The sequence below is a fragment of the Macaca mulatta genome, chromosome 9 (genome assembly GCF_049350105.2).
Source record: "Macaca mulatta isolate MMU2019108-1 chromosome 9, T2T-MMU8v2.0, whole genome shotgun sequence".
NCBI lineage: Eukaryota > Metazoa > Chordata > Mammalia > Primates > Cercopithecidae > Macaca > Macaca mulatta.
In genome coordinates, this window is record NC_133414.1 from 80,326,734 (window position 1) to 80,347,525 (window position 20,792).

Consider the following 20,792-nt stretch of genomic DNA (forward strand, 5'->3'; position numbering starts at 1 on the left):
AGCTGGGACGCGGCGGCCGCTCCCTCCCGCGCCGGAAAGGGGGCGGGCGACGCAGCGAAATCCCCCCATGCTCCACATCACTCTTCACGTCCCCCACGTAGGGAGCCGATGCGGGCCTTCACGCGTGGCGGCGCCGTGCCCGAGTAGGCCGGGCCAGGCGGGGAGGTGCGAGGCGCAGGCAGGAGGCACCGCCCGGCTCGGCCGGGACGAGAAGCCCCTAGGGCTAGTCTAGGGACTGGCAGCCCCGGGGGCAGGAAGGCGGTCCCATTCCTCGGAAATGAGGGCTTGCCCCTAGGCGTCCGGTGGACGCGTAGGTGCCGAAAGGGACTTGCAGAAGTGGGCGTGGAAAGCAGGCGGAAGCGGGAGCCCGGGACGTTACGCAGTCCTCGCACCCGGGTCCTGCGCCTGCCTCGCACAGACCGAGCGTGCCAGCCCACCTGGGTCTTCAGCGACAGTCCATCACCCCTCCCCGGCCTGCCTGGCCTAATCTCCAACTGGCAGATTTGTATTGCTGACCCCAAAGCGACACCCCAGAGCACCCGCCCCCGAGTCACCGGCTCCAGTGGCTCTCCCTCAGGGCGCACTCCCTCTGGGCGGGACTTGAGCCACAGGTCGCGTCCTGTCCCCATCCTCCGGGCCTCCTCTTGCTCTTGGGCATCCAGGCCCACTGGAACTTGGGGCACGGTTCAGCCACCTCTCCCAGGTGCCGTGTCTTCTACTTTCCCAAAGGAAGTTGGGTAGGATGGGAGGAATCCCTAGAGGTGCTACCAGGACAGCAATTTTAGGATTCTTCATTGTTTCTGTGTTCCGGAAGCCTCCAGGAGCTTTACTGCCTTACAAGATGACATGTAATGAGCTCAAATGTACAAACAAGTTGTTGCTATTCTGATTGGACAGGTAAGGAAATTGAGGCTCAGTGAGGCCTCAGTCTTGCTGGACTTTATACAGCCAGGAAGTTGTAGATCTAGGATTACAGCTTGGATCTGTGAGTCTTTGAAGCAGGTGCTCACCTCTAAGGTTTGCTGCGGTCCCAGCAGTATAGAGCCCCCTCTGCCTAAATAGGTCACTTTCCTGCAACCAAGTCTGCACCATATGGTGCCCTGAGATCCAACCCCCAACCTCTACCCTAGCTCTTGACTTCAGGAGTACCTAGCCCTTGACCAGACCTAGCAAAGGTACAGTCAAATCTAAGGGAAGGATGACTTAGGTTCAGGAATCCCAGGGGCCTGACAGCCACCATCACCCACAGAAAAGGGGGAGCTTAGATGTAGTCTTGAGGCCAGAGCTTCCTGTCCAGGTCACAGTCCCCACCCCCTGCCTTAGGGCCTATGCAGAGGGGCATCTCGAATCACCTCTGAAACTGTGTCTTCATCCATAAGATGAAGACTCTAATGCCCACCTCCCCTCCCCTTGATTGTGGTGTAATACTGTATGCAAAATACCTGCACATAATATACACTTAAGGAATGGTAGGTATTATAGAACTGACTGAGAAGTTAATGCGGTTAAAGCTTCAGGGGCTCTCACTTGATTCCTACCCTTCTAGGCCCTGGGAGGGCCTAGCAATGTGATATTTGTATATTTATATTTGAATTATTTTCCATAGAGAGCACCAATTTATTTAATCTTCAAGCCCGACAAAACCTGGATTTGCCCTGTATCATAATTACAAACCAGGAAGAGAGAGATTTTCTGGCACACATCAAACATTTGGAGCTACCTACATGACCATTAAGCAAAATGGAGTAAATGAGAACAAGATGGTTGTTCTCAACTGCCATTTCATTTGAATTCCACAGATCTGCCAAGCTCATAGGGCTGGAAACTCCTTGAGGATGGAGGACTGGGTTTTGTTAATTGCTTTGTCTTCCACGCAAGCCCAGGGCCTGGCACTTGGCAGGCTGAATAAGCCTAAAGCTTAATGCAAAATCAAAAACATGGCCCTTAACCCAGCCACCAGCCAGTGCCATCACCCATGCCCAACCCCTTGTTACAACTCCTATCTGAGCTGGAGCTGGGGAGAAGCTGATGCTTGGAAGAGCCAAGTTACCCTGAAATGTCCTGTTTGCAGGCAGAAAAGCTACCTCTGCTTTCTCTTTCCTGGCCTTTTGAGAGGGAAACTGCTTCTCAAGGTGACTCATTCCTCCCCACTCCGTGAATGCAACCAGGCCCCAAGGCCTGTCAGTATTTCCTGAGAAATGTCTCTAGGCCTGACCTACTGCCACCTCCCAACTCCCAGTCCATCTCCCTGTGCCAGAAATATTACAAGAGTCTTCTAGCTGTCCTCCTCGGCTCCTGACCTCATGCCATCCAAGTCATTCTGGGCACCAGGTCACATTAATCCTGCTAAAATGCAGCATAATCATGTCATGACCCTTCCCTAAATCCCTTCATGGCCCCCTCCTTCCTGAGAAAGCCAACTTAAACATCTCTGCCTGGTTTCCGAAGCCTTCTGTAATCAACTCCACTCTTTCCCACTTATCTCTTCCCCCACTCTGGCCACAACAAGGCAACTTACCCACCTCTGCCCTCACCAAGTCCACTCCATTTGTTCCCTGCTCATATTCCCTTCCTTGCCCTGCCTTCTCCACTCACCTCTGCCTGACCAAGCATCCCCTCTCATCTAAGGCCCAGCTTGCCCACCTTCCCTGGACCACAGCTACTCACCCCAATCTCCCAGGCCTCAGCACCTCGACAGGGCAAACTCAGGCTGTGCTCACAGTCCATCTGGATATACATCCAGACTCTTCTTTACAGGGCAGGAACCTGGGATGCCACAGGTGGGCCATCTTGCCCAGTGTCAGGTTGCGGTACAGTTTGGAGCCAGGACTCCAGCCCAGTCCTGATGCCCAGCCAGTGCTCTGTCCATCCCACCCCCAACCCCTCATGCAACCTGGGCCTCAGATAAGTAACACTGAGTCATGACTGCCTAACTGATATGGGTGACTGTCTTCTAGGGGGCTGGTCCTATCTGCCCCAATCAGACAGCTTCCTGAGGCCAGGGCCCATGCTGCACTGCTGTGTTCCCTCTCTGTTGTTCCAGCGATGACTTCACTAATTTCCTTAATAATTTGCCTCTTTTTGCTGTTCCATAGCTCTTAAATCCCTGCTAAGGCTCCTTGACAGTTACGCCCTGGATCCTCAGGAAGACCCCAATCCACAGGGAGTCCTTAGTTCCCTCCCTCTCCAGATGGCCCTCCACTTCCCTTCAAGTCCCCTGAACTCTCTCTACTCATTTACTGTGGTACCTCCTACACAAGTTGGGGTTGGAGGGACCAGTGCCAGACTGCCACCCCAGGAAACGCACCTGCCTATAAGACAATAAAGGCTGCTTTCTAAGTTGGAATGCCTGTAGCAATTCCCATCTGACCCATGGCACTAGGAATGTTACTTCAGAAATGATCTCCAACAGATAACAGCTGTACCTCCCGCACCTGGGAGCACACGCTGAATAGCAGTGTTTGCATAACATCGACAGTTTGCAGAGCAATTTCTCATTTATTGCTTCGTTTCTCCTGATAACAGCCTGGTGAGGTTAGAAGGACAAATATCATTATCTGCACTTAATCAGTCAATGAGGATATGAAGGTTGTAGAGCTTGGGTGTTTTGGTTTTTTTCTTAAATTGAAATGAGGTCTTGCCATGTTGCCCAGGCTGGTCTCGAACTCCTGGACTCAAGCCATTCTCTTGCCTTGACCTCTGAAAGTGCTGAAATTGGCCAGGCGCAGTGGCTCACGCCTATAATCCTAGCACTTTGGGAGACCGAGGCGGGCGGATCATGAGGTCAGGGGTTCGAGACCAGCCTGGCCAACATAGTGAAACCCCTCTACTAAATTCTCTACTAAAAATACAAAAATTAGCTGGGCGAGAGCCTGTAATCCCAGCTACTCGGGAGGCTTAGGCAAGATAATCGCTTGAACCCAGGAGGTGGAGGTTGTGGTAAGCCAAGATTGTGCCACTGCACTCCAACCTGGGCAACAGAGCGAGACTCTGTCTCAGAAAAAAAAGAAAAGAAAGAAAGAAAGTGCTGGGATTATAGGCGTGAGCCATTGCGCTCAGCCTTGTAGAGTTTGTTAAGGTCTCAAAGAGAGCAAAAAAATAAAAATTAAGACCAGTACCTAAACCGTTAGACCATCTTGGAACCCTGACACTATGGGACTATTATGCACAGCCTGTCCTAAAGAGATGCCCCGGAAGAGATCCCAACCTAGCATTTCTATTAGTTGGATCAGTGGTTTCCAGTCTGACTGCACCAAAGCCACCTAGGGAGCTTCTACAAATGCTGATGTCCAAGCCCCACCCAGAGACTGAACTGATGTGAACTGCAGTCCAAGTTTCACTTTCTAAAAGCTCCCTAGGTGAAACTCAGGTGCTGCCAGGAATGAGGACCACTGATTTAGACCTTAACTTTCCACGGGGACATCTGGAAGAAATGTCTAAAATGAATTGACCCATAATCCTTTTAGCAGCTTCTCTTGGATGCTGAAGGCGGTTGCTCCAGGTTTTAGTGGCTCTGCAGATCCTAAGTTCAGTGGGGTGAAGGTTACTGTGACTCCATCAGCATTGCAGACAGTTCTACTTCCTGCGAGAGAAGGCTGCTGCAGAAACACTGGCCACCGAGCCCCTGGAGAGGCTGGAGTTGTAAAATCACATTCTCAGTCTATCTCCTTTTCTCTTTCATTTGCCCAAAGTCCTGACCTCCAACATTATAACAGGGTCAGTAAATCAGCAACCGCCAAGCTAAAACTATGGCCTATAATAACATCTTATTTGGCCCACTTGATGTTTTATAGATTTGTGACTGCCCTTTACAAAAAATTAAGAAATCTCACTTTAAAATCTAGATTTCAGGCCGGGGCCTCACACCTGTAATCCCAGCACTTTGGGAGGCTGAGGTGGACAGATCACCTGAGGTCGGGAGTTCAAGACCAGCCTGACCAACATGGAGAAACCCCATCTCTACTAAAAATATAAAATTAGCCGGGCATGGTGGCGCATGCCTGTAATCCCAGCTACTCAGCATGGTGGTGCGCGCCTGTAATCCCAGCTACTTGGGAGGCTGAGGCAGGAGAATCGCTTGAACCTGGGAGGTTGCAGTGAGCTGAGATTGTGCCATTGGCCTCCAGCCTGGACAACAAGAGCGAAATTCCGTCTCAAAAAAAAAAAAAAAAAGTTACAAAATAAATAAATAAAATAAAATCTAGATTTCAGGCACCTAAAGGTGATGTCACACAGGACCCACTTGATCCTGTGGCAACATGATCATCATGGCACTAGCTCCTTATCTCAGCCAGCTCCTTCCCGGCATACACTGGAGCTGAGCAGCCACTGCCCTCTTTAGACAGGGTAGGGGAGCACCAGCCAGCCCAGGCCCCACCCAGCCCACTGCTTGACACTGCTGACTGGCCACTGTAAGGCATTGACATTTTTGGCTCCTAATAATTGGAATTTACCAGCAAAAAGCCTCCCCTTATTAGGGCCAGGATTAGGATGAGGCAAGAGCCATGCCTAGGATGCAAGACTTAAATCGTATACCTGAATATTGCTCCAACGGTGCCTCTCTTGCTCCATCCAAGCCCTAGTCCTCTCAGGTATCATAAAGGCCCCTGCCAGGTTCCTCCTTACTCAACCCTGACCTTTTCATCTCCAGTCAGAGAGGCCCTGACCCTTCAGGGACACATTTCCCACCTTCTGTGCCAAGGAGGTGAAGGAAACCAACATAATTCACTCCAAAATATGGCTCCTTTCTGTAATGAGTATTTTGAGTGAAAGACCCTTAAAGATCAACCGACACTGGAAGAGACTGCCCCACCTCCAAAGGGGAAAGACCAAAAGACCAGAAGGATGCCCCAGGGGAACAATTTTTTCCCTTCCCCTTCCCGTTATCTGATTCTCTATTGCAGAAAAGAAGACTGAAGAATGTCACCACCCCTAGAGGGATAAGATGCCTGTTAGATGCCTGTCTGGCTGATTCAGTTTCCAAAAAGAGCCATTTACAAGTTAATCTCAATTCTCTGATCCCTTCTTTCTCCAGAAAAATCTTGTAGAATTACAGAATTACCATATTCCCCATCTCCTTAGCAGCTTCAAAAAGAAAAAAAAAAAAGGCCATATGGCCAGGCATGGTGGCTCACGCCTGTAATTCCAGCACTTTGGGAGGCCGAGGTGGGTGGATCACTTGAAGTCAGGAGTTCCAGACCAGGCTGGCCAACATGGTGAAACTCCATCTCTCTACTAAAAATACAAACATTAGCTAGGTGGTGGCGCAAGCCTGTAATCCCAGCTACTCAGGAGGCTGAGACAGGAGAATCACTTGAACCTGGGCTGCAGCTCATGCCACTGCCCTCCAGCCTGGGCAACAGAGTGAGCCTCTGTCTCAAAAATAAAAGGCTATATAAGCTACTGTACCCCATTGAAGGGTTAGGGTAATCACTGTGTTTTCTTCTATGCATATTAGAAAATGTGTATGCCTTTTCTCTTAATCTGTCTTTTGTTGACTTTTCAGCAAATTCAGAGAGGGGGAAGGGGAAGTTTTCCTTTCACCCTACAGAGGCTTCTACTCTCCTTTGAAGGTAAAAGTTCCTCAGAAGCGCCAAGAAAATCTGAGTCCCACCCTGTCCCTTTCTAGACATCCCATCCTCATTGAATTACCTCTGACCCTGACAAGAGTCATAGGCAAAAAGAACTGTAGGCTGGGCTGAGCGTGGTGGCTCATGCCTGTAATCCCAGCACTTTGGGAGGCCGAGGCAGGTGGATCACGAGGTCAGGAGTTAAAGACCAGCCTGGCCAATATGGTGAAACCTCATCTCTACTAACAAAAATTAGCTGGGCGTGGTGGCTTGCGCCTGTAGTCCCAGCTACTCGGGAGGCTGAGACAGGAGAATTGCTTGAACCCGGGAGGTGGAGGTTGCAGTAAGCTGAGATTGCACTACTACACTCCAGCCTGGGCAACAGAGCAAGACTCTGTCTCAAAAAAAAAAAAAAAAAAAAGAATTGTAGCCTGGAGGAGGAATGGTTAACCAGAACGTTGAGGCCTTCCCAGGCTTCAGACTAGCTCCTTATCTCAGCCAGCTCTCCAAATGGTTTCCCCGAAGGCAACCGTTATCTTTTGGACCAGAGCAATCTCAAATCACCTTACAGTTACCCTGAGTTTCCTGGGATAGTTCTCCCAGCACTCACACACAACCACCTTCACAGGGCCAGGAAAAGGTCCTCGATCCTCTCCTTAGAGTTAGCATTGTAAACCACAAATAAAATTCTAACCCATCCTCCTCCTTATCATCTGAATCAACCTCTCCTCTCAGCCAGGGCATTCCAAAGTTAACCTGAAAAACTAGCTCAGGCCGTGATGGAATGGGGGAGTCAGACATGCTTCATTATACCTTCCTCCCTTTTGGAATTCAGTCCCATCTGACCAACATTAACATCAACACAGACATTCAGACTGATAGACTAGAACAGACTCTCTAAGTCTAATAAGAAACATTTACAATCTTTTCTCTGAAGCTTGCTATCTGGAGGCTTCATCTGTATAAAACCTGGGTCTCCACAACCCCTTATCACTTTTTGTTTTGAGACAGAGTCTTACTCTCTCGCCCAGGCTGGAGGGCAGTGGTACGATCTCAGCTCACTGCAACCTCTGCCTCCCAGGTTCAAGTGATTCTCCTGCCTCAGCCCCCCAAGTAGCTGGGATTACAGGCGTCTGCCACCATGCCCAGCTAATTTTTGTATTTTTAGTAGAGACAGGGTTTCTCCATGTTGGCCAGGCTGGTCTTGAACTCCTGACCTCAGGTGATCTGCCCGCTGCGGCCTCCCAAAGTGCTGGCGTTACAGACGTGAGCCACCATGCCCAACCAACCAATGTACCTCTTACATGTATTGATTGATGTTTTATTGTCTCTCTAAAATGTACAAAGTTGTAGCTTGACCGCTTGGGGCACATGTTCTCAGGATCTCCTGAGGGTTGTGTCATGGGCCACTGGCTGCTCATATTTAGCTCAGAATAATCTCTTCAAATATTTTACAGACTGACTCTTTATCAACAGCACCAAGATATACTGGAAAATGCTCACACAGAGTCCATGTCGACATCGAGCCAGGGTTCCTAGGCTCTGAGATGACATGGGTCAGCAAATTAAATATATAAACAAAAATTAGGTTCTGAGTTTTTACGTTGCTTAGAAAGGATTTTTTTTTTTTTTTTTTTTTTTTTGAGACAAAGTCTGGCTCTGTCACCCAGGTTGGAGTTCAGTGGCACGATCTCGGCTCACTGCAACCTCCGCCTGATGGGATGAAGTGATTCTCATGCCTCAGCCTCCCAAGCAGCTGGGATTAGAGGCGTCCATCACCACACCCAGCTAATTTTCATGTTTTTAGTAGAGAGGGAGTTTCGCCATGTTGGCCAGGCTGTTCTCGAACTCCTGACCTCAAATGATCTGCCTGCCTTCGCCTCCCAAAGTGCTGGGATTACAGGTGTGAGCCACCATGCCTGGCCAGTTTTTTTTTTTTTTTTTTTTTTCTTGAGATGGAGTCTCGCTCTGTGACCCAGGCTGGAGTTCAGTGGTGCAATCTCAGCTCACTGCAACCTCCACCTCCTGGGTTCAAGCAATTCTCCTGCCTCAGCCTCCCAAGTAGGTGGGACTACAGGTGTGTACCACCACTCCTGGCTAATTTTTTGTATTTTTAATAGAGACAGGGTCTCACCATGTTAGCCAAGATGGTCTTGATCTCCTGACCTCATGATCCACCCACCTTGGCCTCCCAAAGTGTTGGGATTACAGGCGTGAGCCACCATGCCCAGCCTTTTTTTTTTTTTTTTTTAAAGAGACAGAGTCGGCTGGGCGCGGTGACTCATTCCTGTAATCCCTGCATTTTGGGAGGCCGAGGCAGGCAGATCACGAAGTCAGGAGATGGAGACCATCCTGGCTAACACAGTGAGACACCGTCTCTACTAAAATTACAAAAAATTAGCTGGGCGTGGTGGCAGGCGCCTATAGTCCCAGCCACTCGGGAGGCTGAGGCAGAAGAATGATATGAACTTGGGAGGCAGAGCTTGCAGTGAGCTGAGATCGCACCACTGTGTTCCAGCCTGGGCGACAGAGTGACACTCCGTCTCAAAAAAAGAAAAAAAAAAAAAAGAGGCAGAGTCTTGCTGTCACCTAGGCTAGAGTGCAGTGGTATGATCATAGCTCACTGCAATCTCAAACTCCTGGGCTCAAGCAATCCTCCTGACTTGGCCTTCCAAAGTACTAAAATTAGCAGTCATGAGCCACCATGCTAGACCAGGACGTTTTTTAGGTGTATGATTTTCATCTCCCGTAATCATAATTTCCTAAAGTAGGGTCCCCAACTGGTCTGTGGCCTGTTAGGAACTGGGCTGCACAGCAGGAGGTGAGCAGCAGGTGAGCAAACATTACCGCCTCAGCTGTCTCCTGTCAGATCAGCAGCGCCATTAGATTCTTGTAGGAGTACAAACCCTATTGTGAAATGCGCATGCAAAGGATCTAGATTGTGCCCTTTTTATGAGAATCTAGTGCCTAATGATCTGAGGTGGAACAGTTTCACCCCAAAATCATTCCCCAGCACACATGGGTCTGTGGAAAAATTGTCTTCCATGAAACCAGTGCCTAGTGCCATAAAGATTGGGGACCGCTTTCCTAAAAGAAAAGATATCTTAAAACAGAGAAATAAAAATAATGGTTGCTTTGTAAGCTAAATACATTTGGCTTTATAATATTAGCTAGCACTTAGGTAGAACTTACTATACGCAATTGTTCTAAATTATTTACTTATTTGTTGACTGATTGACCCTTAAAACAACCCAATGAGGTGGATACTAGTAATATCCCCATTTTATAGATGAGGAAACTCAATCACGGGGTGATGAAGTGACTTTCCCAAGGTCATACAGCAACTGAATGGAAAAGCTGGAATCCAAGCCAAGGCAGTGTGTCTCCAGCCCACCTTGTCATTCCGACAAAATGCAATATTTATTTTACCATATTGTCCCTATTTCTCTTATTTCACTCAGGTCCAGTGAAGGGGTCCAAGAACCTGCACCAAGGAAACTGAGTCATGGCTTGGTTAGATTCCTAAAGCATGGCAAGTGGTTAGATTCCTAAAGCATGGCAAGTGGGCCTGGGCTCTGCAGAGTCCCTCTATAAGGGGAATTCTCAAACCAAACAGAGAGGCAGATCTGCAAGGCCAGAGGGGCTATTAGTGGGTTATGGAAGAAGTTGCCCTCCCCCAGGGGGAGAGGTGGAGACTTCTGGCTTGGGTTGATTCCACTGAGCAGGCTGAGTATGTCTCCTCTCTCGCTGTTTTCTGTAGGTCTGTCTCGCGGTGCCCTTCCCAAAGAATCACTCTTGTCAAGGGCTTCAGCCACATCTCCCTCCCAAGCTCGTGATTATATTTCCAGCTGCCTATGAGAATCAAGTCTTATATGTCCCACGGGCACCTAAAACTCAGTATCTTCCAATGCAATCATGTTCTCCTTAAACTTACTCTTCTCAGTTCCCCTCCTTGTCATTTATTCGCTCAACACATATTTGTGAAACACCTAATCTGCTCTGCACTTTCCTAGTCACTGGAAATGTGGTGAACAAGACAAAAATCCAACAAACTCCCTATGCCAAAGGGAAGGGTTTAGCTTGGGAACGGAGTCACCCAAAACACCTCCCATTTTGGCCCTACATAGGCAGCTGCAAAGGTAGGCCACATACCTTCCCAGGGAGCTTCCCTCACAATTTGCTCACAAGGAAATTCCTTTACCCTAAAAAAGAATTCTGTTGAATTTCACCCAAACAATGTACATTGACAGCTTATCATTACAGGTACAGGACAAGGACTGGACTAGAAGTCATCCCTTCCCTCACCTGAGACAAATGCATATTTGACTGCTTCCTTTATTCTATGCTTACTTTACTTATGTAAAAATGCACATTCACTGAGTATGAATGCATAGCTGACTGTTCCTCCACCCTCCTCATTTCACATGTAAACTGTGGGTTCAGGGAACACTAAGCTAATCAAAGTCTCAAAGGAATGCAACCCCTTGCCTCTTTTATCTACCCTTCCCTTTTTACCCTTTCCTCTTTCCCGCACTGTTCACCCTTTCCTCTTTAAATATTGAAGTCATCAAACCCTCTTCGGAAAAAGTGTGGGTCATAGATCCTACTGCGGCTTATGTCTTTTTTTTCTGGGCATATTATCATCCTTGGCAAAACTAACTCTAAATTGATTGAGACTCGCCTCAGTCATTTTCTTTTTCTTTTTTCTTTTCTTTTTCTTTTTTTTTTTTTTTTTTTTTTTTTTGAGACAGAGTCTCACTCTGTCATCTAGGCTGAAGTGCAGTGGCATCATCTCGGCTCACTGCAACCTCTGCCTCCCGGGTTCAAACGATTCTCCTCCCTCAACCTCCCGAGGGGCTGGGATTACAGTGTGTGCCACCACACCTGGCTAGTTTTTTGTATTTTTAATAGAGACAAGGTTTCACCATGTTGGCCAGGCTGGTCTCAAACTCCTGACTTAAGGTGATCCGCCCGCCTCAGACTTCCAAAGTGTGGGGATTACAGGCGTGAGCCACCGCACCCAGGCTTCTTTTTCTTTTTTTTCAACTTGTCCCTCAGTTTTCTTCTTTGGTTTTACACAGCCCACATTCTGATTGGGAGAGACAGATGGTAAACATGGCTAATTAAATATACATTAGGCCAGGCACTAGGAGAAAAAGCAGGCGCAGCTGACACAGCTATATCCCACAATATCCATTTCCCCTTTGTCCTAATAAACTAACCCATGCTCCAATTTTTAGGTGATTCGGGCCCCCCAGAATAAAGATTCCATTTCCAGCCTCCCCTACAGTCAGATGCAGGCATGTGACCAAGCTCTGGTCGAGATGAAAGTGAGAGTGTCTCAGTAGCTTCTGGGAGCCTCCCTTAAGAGACAGGGCTATTCTGTGGCTTTCCTGCTTCTTTGCCATTCCTCCTTCCTGCTGACTGGAGGACAGGCAGAGTGGCTGGATGGCTGGAGATCCCGCAATCATCTTGGATTATGAGGTAACCTTGGGACACACAGGGAGGACGCCATGTGAAGGGACACACACACAGAGAAGATGACCACACGAAGATGCAGGCAGGGATGGGAGTGATGCTGCCACAAGCCAAGGAACGCTTGGAGCCACTGGAAGCTGGAAGAGGCAAGGGAGGGTGTTTTTTGTTGTTTTTTTGTTGTTTTTTTTTAGATGGAGTCTCGCTCTGTTGCCCAGGCTGGAGTGCAGTGGCACGATCTTGGCTCACTGCAAGCTCTGCCTCCCAGGTTCACGCCATTCTCCTGCCTCAGCCTCCCGAGTAGCTGGGACTATAGGCGCCTGCCACACGCTCGGCTAATGTTTTCTATTTTTTAGTAGAGACAGGGTTTCACCATGTTAGCAGAATGGTCTCAATCTCCTGACCTCATGATCCGCCCGCCTTGGCCTCCCAAACTGCTGGGATTACAGGCGTGAGCCACCGCGTCCAGCAAGAGAGGGTCTTCTCTAAGATTCAGAGGGAGCATGAGCCTGCCAACACCTTGACTTTGGACTTCTAGCCTCCAGGCCTCTTAGAAGAAAGATGTGAATCCTACAGCTACAAGGAACCCAACGCCGCAAACAACCACATGAGCAGGAAAACGTGACCCAAGGCAGGACACCTAGCTCAGCTTGTCCCAGCTCCTGACCCACAAACATGAAACCCCCATTGCAAAATATTACTGAGACAGTGAAAGATCTAACCCAACTGACTCCATCTTGCTTTTACCCTCCAAGCTGTCCTTGATCATTCCTGGGCATAGGCTGAACTAACTTTGGGAGGAACTTAGTTTATAGTTTAAAACAAAGATGAGGCTGAGTGCCGTGACTCACACCTGTAATCCTAGCACTTTGGGAGGCCAAGGCGGGCAGATCACTTGAGGTCAGGAGTTCGAGACCAGCTTGGCCAACATGGTGAAACCTCGTTTCTACTAAAAATACAAAAATTAGCTGGGCATGGTGGCGGGCACCTGTAATCCCAGCTACTTGGGAGGCTGAGGCAGGAGAATTGCTTGAATCCCAGAGGCAGAGGTTGCAGTGAGCCGAGATCGGGCCACTGCTCTCCATTCTGGGCAATACAGCAAGACTCTGTCCCGAAAATAAATAAATAAATAATAAAAATAAAACAAAGATGATAACAGCCCTTTTCCAAAACAAACCCTCTTCTTATCTGGAGACCAGACTGCCTTTGAAGGACTAACAAATTAGCCAAAAGATTAGAAATTATGGTTTAGGAGTCATGCAGCTGGAGGCTACAAGATTCTGACCCTCCCAAATTGCTCTTGGGGAGTACATCACTATTGTAAAGCCTAAGATAGTGCTTGAGATATTTTGCAGACCCTGCACTTGATGGATCAGCTGGCACCCCCCAGATTGATAAACTGGATCATCTGATCTTGTGGCCCCCAGCCAGAAACTGACTCAGTGCAAGACAGCTTCAACTCCCTATGATTTCATCTCTGACCCAACCAATCAGCACTCCTGACTCGCTAGCTGCTTCCGACCCACCAAATTATCCTTAAAACTCCCATCCCCAAATGCTTGAGGAGACTGATTTGAGTAATAGTAAAACCCCGGTCTCCCGCAAAGGTGACGCTGAGTGAATTACTCCTTCTTTATTGCAATTCCCCTGTTGATAAATCTGCTCTGTCTAGGCAGTGGGCAAGCTGAACCTGTTGGGTGGTTACAAGTTTGGGAGCTTGTCCTTATGACTACCTGCCATAAGGGTAATCCTGGTTCAGTAACCTCCCTCTGGTGACAGATCCAGAGGCCAGTCCAAGCGGCGGCCTACTTCTCTTGGACTGGAGGTTGACTCTGCTACTGTCTCTACAGGCCGGGCACTGCTGACCCACGGTGCATGGATTTAATTGCAATAGAGAAATAGTCCTGGGGAAACTGATTTGAGTAATAATAAAACTCTGGTCTCCCACACAGCCAGCTCTGCATGAGTTACTCTTTCTCTATTGCAATTCTCTGTCTTGATAAATCAGCTCTGTCTAGGCAGTGGGCAAAGTGCACCGGCTGGGTGGTCATAGAAATTATAGATGATACATGTGTGTTATTCTAATAATAAAAAAAAGAGATAAATTTGGGAATGATGCCCATACAAAACAAAGCAACAAAATAGAATAGAACCAGCATCCTTGTCACCAAGCTGCCCCATATCAGCACACCCCCCCACAATTACCTCCATATTTCTAAAATTTGAGAGAAAAACAAAATTCCAATGTATTTATCCAAATGCTGTTTTGGAGTTTTCTGTTACTGCCAGCCAAATCTAATCCTAACTGATACAGAGGTTGAACAAATAAAGGGTAGGGATTTCATTTTAGACAGAATGGACAGGGAAGGCCCTCTGAAGATGTGGCATTTGAGCAGAAACAAGAATAAGATGAGGGACACTATGCCAGCATCTAGGAAAAGAGTGTTTCAGGTAGAACTATCCCCTCATCACCTCTGCTGAAAATCTGTCATCATCCTTGACCTCCTTCCACTCCCATGGGCTCCACATCTAACCTGTTACCAAACCCTAAGAATTCTACCTGTAAAAGTATCTCAGAACAAACAAACAAAGCAAACAAATCAAACCTACAAACCGTTTTTTTTTGTTGTTTTTTTTTTTTGAGACAGGGTCCCATCATTTTGCCCAGGCTGGAGTGGATCAGTTACAGCTCACTGCAGCCTTGACCTTCCAGGGCCCAAGTCATCCTCCCACCTCAGCCTCCCAAGTATCTGGGACCACAGATGCATGCCACCACTCTCAGCAAATTTTTTTTTTTTTTTTTTTTTTTTTTTTTTTTTGAGACGGAGTCTCGCTCTGTCGCCCAGGCTGGAGTGCAGTGGCGCGATCTCGGCTCACTGCAAGCTCCGCCTCCCGGGTTCACGCCATTCTCCTGCCTCAGCCTCCCGAGTAGCTGGGACTACAGGCGCCCACAACCGCGCCCGGCTAATTTTTTGTATTTTTAGTAGAGACGGGGTTTCACCGTGGTCTCGATCTCCTGACCTTGTGATCCGCCCGCCTCGGCCTTCCAAAGTGCTGGGATTACAGGCGTGAGCCACCGCGCCCGGCCTCTCAGCAAATTTTAAAATTACTTTTTGTAGAGACAGAGTCTTAACACCATCTGTTGAAAAGGCTTTTCTTTCCCCATTGAATTGTTTTCACATCTTTGTCAAAAATTATTATACCATAAATGTAAGGGTTTATTTCTGAACTCTCAATATCAGTCCATGCAGCTATATAATTATCCTAATGCTAGTATCACACTGTCTTGATTACTGTAGCTTTATAAGTTTTTTGTTGTTGTTGTTGTTGTTTTGTTTTGTTTTGAGATGGAGTTTTGCTCTCGTTGCCCAGGCTGGAGTGCAGTGGTGTGATCTCAGCTCACTGCAACCTCTGCCTCCCAGGTTCAAGTGATTCTCCTGCCTCAGTCCCCCAAGTAACTGGGATTACAGGCACCCACCACCACGCCTGGCTAATTTTTTGTATTTTTAGTAGAGATGGGATTTCACCATGTTGACAAGGCTGGTCACGAACTCCTGACCTCAGGTGATCACCTGCCTCGGCCTCCCAAAGTGCTAGGATTACAAGTGTGAGCCACCACGCCCAGCCTGCTTTATAAGTTTTGAAATCAGGAAATGTGAGTTCTCTTTCCTCTTATTCAATTGCCTGGCTACAATTGATTTTTGTGTATTAATCTTGTATCCTACAACCTTGCTGAACTTGTTCATTAGTTCTAATAGGTTTTTATGGGTATTCTAGGATTTTCTACCTACAAAATCACATAGGGCTGTTTTTGCCATCTTTCCATGCCACCACAGTGGTACATGTGAATGTCCTGGCTGATGCTCTCAAGAGCATCAACAATGCCCAAAAGAGAGACAAACACCAGGTTCTTAGGCCATGCTCCAAAGTCATCGTCTGGTTTCTCACTGTGATGATGAAGCATGATTTTATGGGCGAATTTGAAATCATTGATGATCACAGAGCTGGGAAAATCGTTGTGAACCTCACAGGCAGTCTAAACAAGTATGGCATGATCAGCCCCAGATTTGATGTGCAACTCAAAGATCTAGAGAAATGGCAGAATAATCTGCTTCCATCGGCCAGTTTGGTTTCATTGTACTGACAATTTCAGCTGGCATCATAAACCGTGAAGAAGCAAGACAAAAACACACAGCAAGGAAAATCCTGGGATTTTTTTTCTAGAGATGTTATACATATTTACAAATAAAATGCCTCATAAAAAATTACATAGGAATAACCTTTTGATATATGAAGCAACATAAAAATATTAAAACCAAGCACAAGAGAGTACATATGTATGATTATATTTACATGAGGTTCAAGAACAGAAAAGCTCTGGTGATAGAAGTCAGAATAGTGATACTCTCAGGACAGGAAATGGGAAGTATTGACTGGAAAAGAGCATGAAGGGATTTTGGGGGTGATGGAAATGCTCTATATCTTGAACTGGGCAATGGTTACATAGGTGTATACATGTGTTAAAACTTCTTAAACAACCAGGCATGGTGGCTCACATCTGTAATCCAAGCACTTTGGGAGGCTGAGGCAGGTGGATTGCTAGAGCTCAGGAGTCCAAGACTAGCCTGGACAACATAGCAAGACTCTGTCTCTACTAAAAAAAATTTAAAAATAGGCCGGGTGCAGTGGCTGAGGCCTGTAATCCCAGCACTTTGGGAGGTCAAGGCAGGCGAATCACGAGGTCAGGAGTTTGAGACCAGTCTAGCCAACATGGTAAAACCCCATCGCTACCAAAAATACAAAAAATTACTGGGCATAGTGGCAGGCACCTGTAATCCCAGCTACTCGGGAGGGTGAGGCAGGAGAATTGCTTGAATCTGGGAGCTGGAGGTTGCAGTGAGCCGCCACTGTACTCCAGCCCAGGCAACAGAATGAGACTCCACCTCAAAAACACACAAACAAAGCCAGGCGTGGTGGCTCACACCTGTCATCCCAGCAGTTTGGGAGGCTGAGACCAGGGGATCACAAGGTCAGGAGTTCGAGACCAGCCTGACCAACATGGTGAAACCCCGTCTCTACTAAAAATACAAAAATTAGCCAGGCCTGGTGGCGTGCGCCTGTAATCCCAGCTATTCTGGAGGCTGAGTCAGGAGAATCGCTTGAACCCGGGAGGCAGAGGTTGCAGGAGCTGAGATCGTGCCATTGCACTCCAGCCTGGACAACAGAGTGAGACTCCGTCTCAAAAAAAAACAAAAAAACAAAAAAAAAAAACACAAACAAAATGGGCAGGCTGGCACATGGCTGTAGTCCCAGCTACTTGGGAGACTGAGGTGGGAGGGTCACTTGAGCCTACAGGGTGTAGGCTGCAGTGAGCCAAGATCGCACCACTGCACTCCAGTCTGGGTGACAGAGCAAGATCCTGTCTCAACAACAACACACTTATTAAGCTGACAGAATTTGTGTGTTTGACTGGTAGTAAATTATACTTTCATTAAAAAATAAAATAAAAACATAGGTCGGGCATGGTGGTACACGCCTGTAATCCCAGGTACTCGGGAGGCTGAGGCAGGAGAATCACTTGAACCCAGGAGGTGGAGGTTGCAGTGAGCCGAGATCACGTCACTGCACTCCAGCCTGGGCAACAGGGTGAGACTCTGTTTCCAAAATATAATAATACACAAATAAATAAAGAGATATAAAGATGAACTATTTTAAAATGTGGTGGCCTAGTAGTGTCATTAGCTAGTTCTCTCAAGGCACTCTGTACACATAGTGATTAGCTCATCATTAACAATATCATATGTAAAACCAGAATTTAAATAGCCTTGCTAATTTTTAATGTTTTGACTGATTTGTCATTATATCTAGTAAGATCTTTGTCTTCTTTCAACCCCATGATGTAGCTGAATAGTCTGTACCAGGGGTAGGAAAATTATCAGCGGTCTTATTTTCTCATTGTTCATTTGTGTTAGCTTCAACCCAGTTTCTTTTACTGTTTTTTTCTTTTTAAGAGACAGGGTCTCACTCTGTCACCCACGCTGGAGTGCAGGGACGCAATCATAGCTCATTGCAGCCTCAAACTCTTGGGCTCAAGCAATTCTCCTGCCTCAGCGTCTCAGGTAGCTGGGATTGCAGGCACACATCAGCATGCTCAACTAAATTTTTAAATTTTTTTTTTTTTTAATGAGACGGAGTCTCACTCTGTTGCCCAGGCTGGAACGCAGTGGCACAATCTCGACTCACTGCAAGCTCCGCCTCCCGGGTTCATGCCATTCTCCTGCCTCAGCCTCCCGAGTAACTGGGACTACAGGTGCCCATACCACGCCCGGCTAATTTTTTGGTATTTTTTAGTAGAGATGGGGTTTCACCGTGTTAGCCAGGATGGTTTCGATCTCCTGACCTCGTGATCCACCCTTCTCGGCCTCCCAAAGTGCTGGATTACAGACATGAGCCATCGCACCCGGCCTAAAATTTTATTGGAGGTGAGGTCTTGCTATGTTGCCGAGGATGTCTCAAGCCCCTAGCCTCAAGTGATCCTCTCTACTTGGTCTTCTAAAGCACTGGTATTACAGGTGTGAGTCACCACACCTGTCTCAACCCACATTTTTTATGCAGAAGTCTTTTAAAACCACTTGCCTATTTTGTGAGGATCAGTCTAATTAAAGCCAAATAACATGATACATTAAGACTACTTCAACCAAGCAATTCTTTTTTTTTTTTCCTTGAGATGGAGTTTCTCTCTTCTTGCCCAGGCTGGAGTGCAATGGCGTGATCTCAGCTCACTGTAAACTCTGCGTCCTGGGTTCAAGCATTTCTCCTGCCTCAGCCTCCTGAGTAACTGGGTTTACAGGTGCCCGCCACCACACCTGGGTAATTTTTGTATTTTTAGTAGAGACGGGGTTTCAATGTGTTGGCCAGGCTGGTGTGGAACTCCTGACCACAGGTGATCCACCCACCTCGGCCTCCCAAAGTGCTGGGATTACAGGCGTGAGCCACCGTGCCTGACCCAACCAAGAAATTCCTTTTTTTTTTTTTTTTTTTTAGACAGAGTCTCACTCTGTGGCCCAAGCTGGAGTGCAGTGGCACGATCTCAGCTCACTGCAACCTCCACCTCCCAGGTTCAAGTGATTCCCGTGCCTCAGCCTCCCAAGTAGTTGGGATTACAGGTGCACACCACCACATCTGGCTAATTTTTTGTATTTTTAGTAGAGATGGGGCTTTACCGTGTTGTCCAGGCTTATCTCAAACACCCGACCTCAGGTGATACGCCCACCCTGGCCTCCCAAAGTGCTGGAATTACAGGATTGAGCCTCCACACCCGGCCTCAACCAAGCAATTCTAAAGCTGCCATGCTTGAGAATATGCTAAAGATGGTCCAGGAAATAAAGGAGGGGGCCACTATCAACCCTTCCTCATTGTGAGAGGCCTGGGTACCTGCAAGGCCACCAACATTGATTTGTCTTTAAAAAGTTGGTAACAATGGAATTGTAATCCAGTTGACCCTCAAACACCAAGGGTTTGCACTGCACGAGTTTGCTTCCACCTGGATCTTCTTCCACCTCTGCCACCCCTGAGACAGCAAGACCAACCCCTCCTCTACCTACCTCCTCCTCAGCCTGCTCAAAGTGAAGACTACAAGGATGAAGACCTTCATGGTGATCCACTCCCACTTAATGAATTGTAAATCTATTTCTCTTCCTTATGATTTTCTTAGTAACATTTTCTTTTCTCTAGCTTACTTTATTGTAAGAATACAGAATATAGTATATAAAATGTACATAATATTTATTCATTGACTTTATGTTATCGATAAGGCTTTTGGTCAACAGTAGTTTTGGTAGTTTAGTTTTGGGGGAGTCAAAAGTTATATACGGATTTTCTACTGCATGGTGTGGGGGCGGTCAGTGTTCATAACCCCTTCATTGCTTCAGGGTCAACTGTACTTTCTTCCCACTGGGAAGCAGATCATCTTGCACAGCACACACCCTGGAGGTCTCACTACACTTATGCCCCCTACCCTCTCTCTGGTTTCCTGGGTGCCCAAGGCTTCCTCCAGCTCAAGCTCCTTGGTATTGCCAGACAGAAAACAATGTAATCACATGACTCCTCAGCCTAGAGGATCCTTCAGACCGCATTGTCAGAGTTTCTCAACTGCACAACCAATCCCAGCCCCATCCAACCTTCTCAGTCTCCCCAGCTTTTTCCCGTTCTTTGCAGGCTCTGTTTTGGCACGTGCTGCTCTCTCTGCTTGCAATGCCCTTCCTCGCCTGGCACGTGCTTTCCTCTTCTTCAGGACTCTCTGCAAATGTCATCACTCTATCCAGCCTTTGTTATCTGGACTGAAGACGGGGTTGACCACTCCCTCACCTGGCTCTTAAAGCATGTGTCACCTATGTTGTAACTTTCTCTTTGTAAAAAATATTGAGCTTCACTTCTCAGTCGTTAAGTCTTTTGAGGCTGCAGACCGAGTCTTATTTATTTGCAAAAGTACAAGAATATAGCTACATTCAATCAGTGGAATGAGGAGCAGGGCAGAGCTCCGGGGCTCCAGGTGAATCCATACCCAGCTTTGGGCCTCACCTGGGACTAGGTAATGGCCCCAGACACAGGGGAAATTGAGAGTTTCTGTGCTTTGCTCCCAAATTGATTCATAAATTCTATACCTCACCGCCTTCACATGAAGCAACCCATCTCAGATCCACTCTGTTGCCACTTTAAAGAGACAGTAAGGTGTGCGCTTGGGGAATG

General features: G+C 47.5%; 1 pseudogene; it reads left to right on the forward strand.

Annotated features, from left to right (window-relative positions):
- The first annotated feature begins 108 nt into the window (after nt 1-108).
- On the forward strand, nt 109-16,268 carry LOC144331441 (small ribosomal subunit protein uS8 pseudogene; annotated as a pseudogene).
- Nucleotides 16,269-20,792: the final 4,524 nt, after the last annotated feature.